This window comes from Mirounga leonina, unplaced genomic scaffold (assembly GCF_011800145.1).
Source record: "Mirounga leonina isolate KUSES-001 unplaced genomic scaffold, KU_Mleo_1.0 Mir_176, whole genome shotgun sequence".
NCBI lineage: Eukaryota > Metazoa > Chordata > Mammalia > Carnivora > Phocidae > Mirounga > Mirounga leonina.
Genome location: NW_023270454.1, coordinates 7998673 through 8008579, shown reverse-complemented (window position 1 = coordinate 8008579; position 9907 = coordinate 7998673). Strand labels below are relative to the sequence as shown.

The 9907-nt window shown below is 50.2% G+C and overlaps 1 protein-coding gene across 4 annotated transcripts in view; it reads left to right on the top strand.

Annotated features, from left to right (window-relative positions):
• Positions 1-6759: 6759 nt before the first annotated feature.
• Positions 6760-9907, top strand: part of SCARA5 (scavenger receptor class A member 5) — a 116054-nt gene continuing 112906 nt past the window's right edge. For all 4 annotated transcript variants that reach the window (XM_035022622.1, XM_035022621.1, XM_035022620.1 and 1 more), the window contains exon 1: positions 6760-7133. The gene's annotated coding sequence lies outside the window, so the exon portion shown is untranslated. The remainder of the gene's footprint in view (positions 7134-9907) is intronic.

Here is a 9907-nt window from a genome sequence, read left to right as displayed (position 1 = left end):
ATTCCTCTTCCTTGTAATAACCCTTGAGATGGGAAGACCAGGAAGCAGTAACCCGGTTTTACAGATGAGGAAACGAAGATTCAAAGACGTCTAATGATTTGTCCGTACCCACGATGCTTGGTGGGGGGGTGCAGGTGGTGGAACTGGGAGACCAGGCTGGCTGTCCTGCCTGGGAATCCAGTCTCTTCTCCACCCGGCATCTCTGAAACCTAATGTCCCTGTCACCAATCAGTAAGTGTTGATCTGTCACCTGCTTTGGGCCTATCAGTGGGCTCCATGCTGGGGGCAGGGGGCGTGCAAGAGTATAACACATGAACCCCGACCTCAGTGAGCTCAGAGCAAGCTAAAGCACCTTGTTCAGGCACCTGAGCAGATGGAGCAGTGTCTGAAACCAATGGTCCTTGAAAGAAGAGGCCCAGTCAGTGGAGACGGTGCCAGGAGAGGGACAGGGCTTGGGCTGGCCCTGAGGCGTGAGCTGTGTCGGAAAGTCCGGGGAGATAGCACTGGAAGGTGGGCAGTGGGTGAAGTCTCAGTAGGTGGGGGTAGGTGCGGAGGGTTGGGAAGGGAGGGGCCCAAGGGCCGAAAAAGAAAGGGGGATGAGGGTCAAGGTGCAAGAAAACAGGGTTGAGTGGGCCGCCATTGGCCTTGAGCAAAGAAGTGAAACCTCTGCTTTGGGCCTCTAACTCACAGACATTTTGGGCTATACTGCAGGACAGGAAGATGATGACAAGTGGGACATGGTTCCTCCCTTAGGAAAGTGACAGGCAGGATTGTATTATTGTCCTTTCAGAATAAATGGCTCCTCCCCACACTCCAGTAGCATGAGACATCTTCCACTGATTGGCACTCAGAGGAAAGGCCTTCCAGTTTTCTAAAATTTGTTTTTGTTTAAATAGTAAACAAGTCTTTTGACTAACTTAGCTCAGAATTTCCTTCAGTGCATCCTGTGGAATACTAGCCCTCTTCTCTGTATTCAGTTAAAAATGGAAAAGCCTTAATACTACATTCCCCCTCCCCCCACCCTTGTGGAGAGTCACCGTGCTCAATAGCATTTTAAAGGCTCCGATAAGTCCTGTAAATAGTCCTGTTAAAAAGTGCTTTTGCTTTGACCAGAGAATCCTTTTTTAGGGCACTCCTAGGGACATCTTATGACACAGTATCTGCCTTATCCCATCTGATCCTCACAACTACCTTGTGATAAGGGATGATTATCTTTAAGCCTAATGAGAATACTGAGATCGAGAAGTTTGGTGATTTGTCCAAGGACATGCACCAGGAATGATCAGATTGAAGTTTGGACTTGACACTTTAAATCTAGGGCGTTGTCCCTAATTCAGCCTTACAATGTCTGAGTTATCTTTTTAAGAGGTTATTGTATTTTTCCTAATTAATAAAGTATGCATAATTATTTTGGGGGGAAGGTATAGGAAGTTATAGAGGAGGAACTAAAAATCACCAGGAATGACTTAAAGCCGATCAGGCGTAGACTCTCCCAGACGTTTGGGCTATTTTCTGACTTGGAAGCCCCATTCTTTGGATATATCTTCCCTCCCTCACATTTAGCTCTTGTTGGCAGGGGGCAGGGGGGCAGGTGGCTGGGGTGATTGGTGGGTTTCAGTTGAGATCAGATGAGTGATTCAAGATAAACAATAAGATGGCAAATCAGAAAGCCTTTATATTATTGATCAAACAAAATGTTATAAAACCACAAAAGCCAAATTCTGATATCATTTTGTGTGTATAATAACCACTTTTTACCAAAACTATCTCCTTAACAAGCCCTAAGTTGATGAGATTTATTGTATCATTAAACAGTAGCTACTTTTAAAGAATAGCAACTCCAAATTCTGGGTTTTGAGGGATGACATACTTTTCACCAGAATAGTCCTGCAAAGCTGAACAACAGAAAAAGATGAACGCTGGTTTGTGAACAATTGGACAAAAACTATTTTTGAAATATTTATACTTCACATACACTGAGTTAGAAACCAGAGAAACAGCAAATTCTAAAGGCAAAAATTAAGAATATATGTTTTGTAAAGCAGGCCACAAATGAAGAAATAGCAATGACACTAGACAGTCAAATTTGTAGAGACAGAAAGTAGAGTAGGGGCTGCCAGGGGCCAGGAGGTGGGGGAAATGGGGAGTTAGTGTTCAGTGGGTAGTTACTTAGTGGGTAGTTAGTCCAGTTAGTGTAGTTTTGCAAGATGAAAAGAGTTCCGGAGACGGATGGGGGTGATGGTTGCACAACAGTGTGAACGTGCTTCTAAACTGTATGCTTAAAAATGGTTAAGATGGTCTATTTTATGTCATGTGTATTTCAGTACAATTTAAAACTTTTTTAAATTAAAGAAATAGCAAATTAGAGTGAAGATATAACATGAAAACCTTATAAATATGCACTGCAGACCTTTGTTCGCCCTAGGAGAAGAGGTAGACATATAGGAAGAGCAACAGACTGGGTTTCTAGCTCTACCCGGAATAAGATTCAGGCCCCCTGGCTCTTTGCCTTCATCTGCATTCTCTGTGCGCTAGAGCACATGGGCCTCCTGTCTGGACCTCCAGAATGTCCACTTTGTTTCCATACTGGGGCCTTAGGACCTCCTTGTTCCCAGGACCTAGGATGCACTTTCCCCAGATCTTCATCCAACAAATATTTATTGAGCACTTATTATATGTCAGGCACTGTTCTAGGCCTTTGGGAGGCGTAAGTGAGCTGCCTTCATGGAGCTGATCTTCTACAGACCATAAACAATACATTAGTAATCATTGACAAGCATAGTGAATTATGTAGTAAGTTAAGTCAATGAGGGTAATGGAAAAGAAAAAGAAAGTGGAACAGGGTAACGAGAATCAGGTGTGCTGGGGGGTAGACAGCAATTTGAAACCAGATCATTAGGGTTAGCTTCACTGAGAAGATGACATTGGAGAAATGGTGGGAGGGACGCAAAGGAATTAGCCTTGCAAACATCTGGAGGAGCCATTCCAGGAACATGGAATCGTCCACGCAAATCCACCAGGCAGGGGCCTGCTGGTGTCCATGGAGATGCACAGACAGCGGGAATGACAGACTCAGATCTCAGGTAAAAAATATTAGAGTGACTAAGCACAGTTGAAGATGCTCGACTTCATTAGTCATCAGGAAAATGCAAATTAAGACCTTAGTGTGATGACTCTCCATACCCGCCAGAACGGATAGAATGTTCAGAATGAAATTACTAATGCAGGTGAGGATGTGGAGCCCCTGAAACTCCCATGTGCTGCTGGAGGGAGGGTGAACTGGCACAACCATTCTGGAAAATTCGTGGGCATTATCTGCTAATGCTGAACACCACATCACCCTATGACCCAGCAATTCCCATCCAAGGGATAGACCCGAGAGAAAGGCGCCCATACGTTCGCCAGAAGACATGCACGAGAATGTTCATAGAGGGACTCTTTGTAACTGCCCAAAACTAGAAACTACCCAAATGACCATCAACAGTGGAAAGGACAAATTAATTATGGTAGAGTCACACAGTGGAACACTTAGAGCAACAAGAAGGAATGAACTGCTAGACCCAACCAAAGGGAATAATCTCACACACGATGCCGAAACCAGACACATGGTGCGTGATTCCATCTCTATGAAATTCAAGAACAGGCAAAATCATCTATGGTGAGGGCATGTGATGTAGTGGTTCCCTGGTGGGTGGGAGGGTTAGGGAGCAGAATGGGCACAAGGAGATCTTCTGAGGTGCTTGCAGTGTTCTGCCTTTGACCCAGATCCAGATGTGGTTTTACCAGGTCTATGCAGTTTAATATGCAGGGTGATAAAGATGTGTGCATTTTTCCTTAGGTGTGTTAGACTTTTTAGAAAGATTCTTGTTGGGGGCGGGAAACAAAGTCAGGCCTGAGGATGAAGCTTTGCAATTCATCCAACAAAAGCAGGATGTGAAGCCATGAGGAGCCCCTTGAGGGGTGCTGGGCTGTGATTCTCCACTCTAGTGCCTCCTCTCCCCCTGGGCCAGATCCTGAAGGATGGGGGCTGGGTCTAATTCATGTTCGTAAGAAGATTTGGAATACATTGCATAATGGTACACAACAGATGTTTGTTGAATGAATAACGGAATGTACGGAAAGGATCCCTGCAGATGTAGATGCTCTGGAGGTCAAAGACAGTTGTGGATGTTGTCTCCAGGAGCCCAGGCCGTTCAGTTTCAACATGCTCAGTTCCTCCATACGGAGACTGGGGATGATCACTTCCCATCTCCACCCTAGAGAGTCATTGGGACAATCAAATGAAATCATTCAAAGAAAGCAGGAAGCACTTGAGCACATGGACTGTGTTCAGGCGTGCCTGATTGGCTCCCACAGCCAGAGATGAGCTACTTCAAAAGTCTGTTCAACTCTCCTTCAACGCGATCACATTTTCATAATACCGTCTGGGGAAAAAAATGCCTATTATAAATGCCTTCTGTGACTGAATGGAAACAAGCCAATTTTTGGACCATTCTGATTTTAGGTGACAAGAAGGTGTCATTTTTTTTTAAAAGATTTTATTTATTTATTTGAGAGAGAGAGTGAGAGAGAGAAAGAGCACAAGAGGGGGGAGCGGGAGAGGGAGAAGCAGACTCCCTGCCGAGCAGGGAGCCCGATGCGGGACTCGATCCTGGGACTCCAGGATCATGACCTGAGCCGAAGGCAGTCACTTAACCAACTGAGCCACCCAGGCGCCCAAGAAGGTGTCATGTGAACTACCAGCTGCCCGAAGGACTCTCACCCACTAGAAAACCCAGCCTCCGGCTCATTCCTATACTTCACTATCAAATGTGCCCTTGCCTGTTTGGGTGGCTCCACTCATAATAGACAAAGATCGGAAACAGCCCAAATGCCCTTCAACAGGTGAATGAGCAAACTGTGGTCTCTGCATATAATGGATAAAAATCAAAGAAGGAACCACTGTACATGCAACCATATGGACAAATCTTATTATAGGAAGTGCGGTGAACCAGAAACAAAAGGGAGAAATGGCCCTTTGCCTGAAGCTACTCGGTTTAAAAGGATAAGCTTTGTTCCTCCTGAAATGATAGAGTTAAACGGTTCTGTGCCTACTTGTGGGTCCGAGGTGCACAGATCCCTGGACAGAACATGCTGAGCACATTTCTGGCTGTTTTTAAGATTGCATTCCTGGGGATGTTGGGTAACTAAAGGACACTTTTTCACAAGAGGCAGTGCAGGGGCACGGTTAGGGCCCAAACCAAAGGGTCACGTTGTCTAGGGCGGAATCTAGTTCTGCCACTGTAAGCTGCTTGACCTTGGACAAGTTACTAAGTGCCTCTGTCTCTAAAAGTGGGACTAGTAACAGGATCTACCTCACAAGGTTGTCAGTGTGAAATGAGTTAATATATGGAAAGCACTTGGGGGCACCTGGGTGGCTCAGTTGGTTAAGCGACTGCCTTCGGCTCAGGTCATGATCCTGGAGTCCCGGGATCGAGTCCCATATCAGGCTCCTTGCTCAGCAGGGGGTCTGCTTCTCCCTCTGACCCTCCCCCCTCTCATGTGCTCTCTCTCTCTCATTCTCTCTCTCAAATAAATAAATAAAAATCTTTAAAAAAAAAAAAAAAAGGAAAGCACTTGGAATTGCCTAGCACATGGTATAGACTCTGAAGTGTTTTCCTCCACTTCCTGCCTCTCCCCTTCCCCTCCCCCTAAACTCCTGCCTCTCATCCTCCTCCTCCCGCTCCTCGTCTCAACCCCTTGCTATTTTATTATTATTACCACTCCTGTGTTTTCCCTCGGTGAAATGGAGCCTCATATTGGAGCTGCTTCCCAGAGATGGTCAGGACGCTCAGTCACTGAAAATGACGAAGACACTTCTGACTCAGTTGTGGGTTGGCAGTAGCACTGTGGGGAATGCTGAGCCCTGGCAAACTGCCCTCTTGTACGAGGTCTGACCCTCTAGTATTGAGTCTGAATTTTTAACCAATCCATGGGGGTGTCTTCATGACCATTACCTTCAGAGCTCTGTCCTCAGGGGGCGGGGGCCGGGGGGGATGTCCTTGTACATGCACAGTGCCGGCCAGTGGCTCAAACTTTTTGGAATTTTCCTGACCTCTTTCCCCATTGCCACCCCAATCTGAATGTAATTGCTCTCTTAACATTTGGCGAGGTCGCTTTTTGAAAATGTTTTCGGTCACACTTAGGTTTACAGTTATTTGTGCAAACCCTGAGGGCATCCTGGACTGCAACCCCCTTGAGGACAGGGAGCCCGTCTTCCTCATTCCTCTATCCCCTGGCCCTCGCGCATTGAGAACGCTCCCCCGATGCTGGCTTCGTTCCTGAAGGGCTTTGGGACTGTCTTTGCGAAGTTCCTTCAGCACTCACCGAACACTCTTCTGAATTGCTCCAGTGTGGCCAATCTGTGGCCTTTGGGGGTGGATGTGACTTCAGAAAAACACAGAAATTAATTCTAAGCCAAGTTTGGTGAGTGAATTGAGCAAAGCAAATTCGGCCCTATAAATAAGTTTATAAGACTGGTTTCTTGTGTGGCTCCTGAGCCAGGTCCAGCTGCCATTCCCGTAGAAGCTTTCCAAAAAATTTCTTTTGCGTGGGGTTTTAGGTGAGGTGTGTGGAGTCCCAAGACGAGGCTGACTTCCCGCTCTGGGAGAACCGGGGGGCTGTAATACTGAGATCGGCCACTAGAGGGCGGATGTGGTCCAGACCCCAAGGGAGCTTCGGCGATCGCTCCAAGAACTTTCCATTTATAAAGACCGCCAGAGTAGCTGCAGTTCACATCTCGGTATCTAGCAGAGCCGCTGGTGCCTGCACAGAACATCTCCCGAGCGCTGCCTGTGGCTGACTGAGGCGAGGCACCAGCACGGGGACTCCGCAGCCACAGGCCTGAGTCAGGCCCCAGGTTGAGTCTTGCCTCCTGCCCTGACCCTCCTGGAGGAGTGACCCCTGAGACAAGTCACGGAGCACCGGGGCAGCCTCTTTCTATGACTCCGTCTGGCTTTGGCTGGCTGTGGGGACAAGCTGTGCGGGGCTGCCTGGGTCTCAGTGCGGTGACAGCGGCCAGCTTTTCGGTCACCATGGCGAAGGCCGGGAACTGAGGAGACCCGCGCTTCTGCAGCCTTGGCGGGGGCGCTCAGGTGAGTCTTGGCACTAACTCTGTCCCAGCACCTGCGCACAGTGTCCCGGAGGCAGCCGCCCCCCGCTGTGGGGGACCCGGATGTGGCCGGCGGAGCAGGGCGCTGCGGGTGGGCATCTCGGGCTGCGGAGCCTGGGCGCGCAGCGCCAGGTGGGAAGGTTCCAGCTGTGGGCCAGTGGGGATCCACTCTGCCTGGCTCGTGTCGCAGTTCGGGAGCCGATGCCGGCAGCCGATGGTGCAGGTGACTGTCCCTCTGCATGTGTGAAGTGTGTGGACGGTCGTGCATGCCACTGGTGGGACGTGTGAAGGGACAGCTTAACACCTGCACCTTTCCAGCTTCGGGTTTTGATTTAGGTTAACCGTTAGCGGAGAGGGCCCCCTGATTTTTACTGGGTTTCGATGAGTTTAAAGCTATGCGATTCAAAGAGAAGATGCGAGCTCTGCAGAATTAGATGCTGGAACCCAGACACACTGTGTCTGCAGCAACAGGTGAGGCTCATGCTACCTTCAGCAGGAAGATCGATCGAGTCCTTCTGCTGCCCACAGAGTGACTTGTGAGTAAGGGTCCAGATTTTGCTCTGCTCTGTATTCACGATTGCTTTTTGCAAAGGGAACCCCGAAGAGCATTGTTTCTGGGCCTGACTGGCAGGAGGGAAGCCTCAGCAACCTGGAGACGGCGCCCCTCCCCTAACTGCTTGGCAGGATCAGAAGATGCCGTGGTGGGGCGGGGGGGGGTTTCTCTCCGGACTCCCAGCACTAACTCGCTGTGTACCTTTGCTCATAAAGGCCTTCCCTGTGCACTATTCCACCAGAGGCTACCCATAACTGAGTGGTTGGCAGATGCGCTTCTCCCCTTCATAGAGGTGATGAACAAGCTCAGCGGATTGGGCCAGGTCTCGAGTAGTAGGAAGTGGCTCCAGGACAGGACCCCGTGTCCTCTGAGCTCTCCCCCGCCCCCGTAGGCCTATGTGGAACTGCCTGAGGTGGAGCTATGGATATCTGAGTGCTTCAGCTCTAAAATGAGGCATCAAAACATCCCTAAGAGGCCAGTAAGATGTCCCGTCCCTAGGGGAGGAAGGCCCCATTCTTTGACTTGAAACCCAAAAGTCCAAGCTCCTCGAGCTTTCTCCGTATGTCACTTTGGCATCCACACCCTGCTCATGTTTCTATGGTCCTGGTCCCCTCCCTTCCAGCTCTCAGATCCTCTCCTTGGCCCCAGGGCCCCGCTGACCCTCCTCACTGCCTGGTTTGGGACCCTAAATCCCTGAGAGGGACTGATACATGCTTTCTGGACGAAGCAGCCTTGTGGCTGGGTCAGTGCCCTGGGTGGGACGCCTTTCCCTGGTGCCTTACCCTTGCCTGGTATCATTGGCTCTTGCCTCTTGGGGCCTAGATTGCCTTATCTTTAAAGTGGGAACAACACACTGATGCTACCTGCCCCCCTCACAGTGGTCCTGAGAGGGCAGAGAGATCCTGGATGAAAATGGGGCGTGTGCATGCGCAAGAGGTGCAGATCGTCTCTATTATCACCACGCTTGGCAGTGAGTTTGCACCTTGCTTGAGAGCACAAACTTGGCCCCAACGGCTGTAAGACCAATGATCGAAGTGTTCAAATTCCTGTCCCTCATTTCCCAAGAAAGAAAAACAGCTCGAAATAAAACCTGGGGCAGACAGAACATTCTTAGGTTTCCTTCCCAAGTAACAAACATTAGCAGAGCTGGCTGAGCACTTCCAATCTCATCTCACTCACATCTGGCCTCTGCTCCGCCCTGGCCTCTCTTCTCAACCGCCTCCCCAGGCTGCTCCACCAGCCCCGGGGTGGGGAGGGGGTAGAAGCGGGGCCGCCTTACAGACACATTCCAGATAACAAGCCATGCATTCCAGCTCTGATCCAGGAGCTGATCAGCAGAGGGGACGGTGGAAGTGAAGATGGGGCTAACCTGGCCCCAGCTCATCTCCGCACCCCATCGAGCCCTGCCCAGAGGCCTGTGTGACCTCTGGGAAACAGCGCCTGTTGCCTTTGGCAGACACAGGATTATCGCTTGCAGAAGAGACACTGGCCTCCTGCTTTGCAGCTCCCCAGGATGGAGGCCAGAGGGAGGGGTGCTACACTTAGTGCTTGTGAAACAAGGGAGGGTACCCTGCAGCTTAGCAGCAGTGGAATCGCTCAGGGGGCCCCACCTAGAAGCTCATAGTGGGTGGAGGACTTGGATGGAGCATGGGTGTTGGGAGGTTAGCAAACCGGACATAACCGCAGCAGAGAAGCTGGGCGGGAGAGGTTTGGGGGCTCCAGGGAAGCCCTGGGGCAGGGAGGGGAGATCCTGGCAGGGCTGTGGGCTTCCCCTGGCCCCCCTCTCCTGCAGGCTGGAAGAAAGGCCCGCAGAAGCTGTGAACAGCCTGCCCGTGCATTCCTGCATGCACACGTGCGCACCTGTGTGCAGGGCACGCGGCATCTCGTTACTTGAAGCAGAAGCCCCTGTCCGTCCTTCCTGGGCCATCAAAAGGACAGTTGTATGGCAACTGGCCACTTCCGACCTCTTCTCAGCCCTGATGTCAGAGGTCTCTGGAGACTAACATCAAGCCATGAAAATAAGGGGTTTAGGTTTTGCTCTGCCTGCCAGAGCGGTTCAGCCAGGCTCCTCCTTCATTATCCCTATTTCCTGACACGATGCTGAGGCCCCCGTGGCCACTGCCTCCGAAGAGGAACTGATTGACTGCTCCTTTCAGGCATTGTGCCCCCCATCCCACCCCATGCCACCTGCCAGGCCCCTGTCA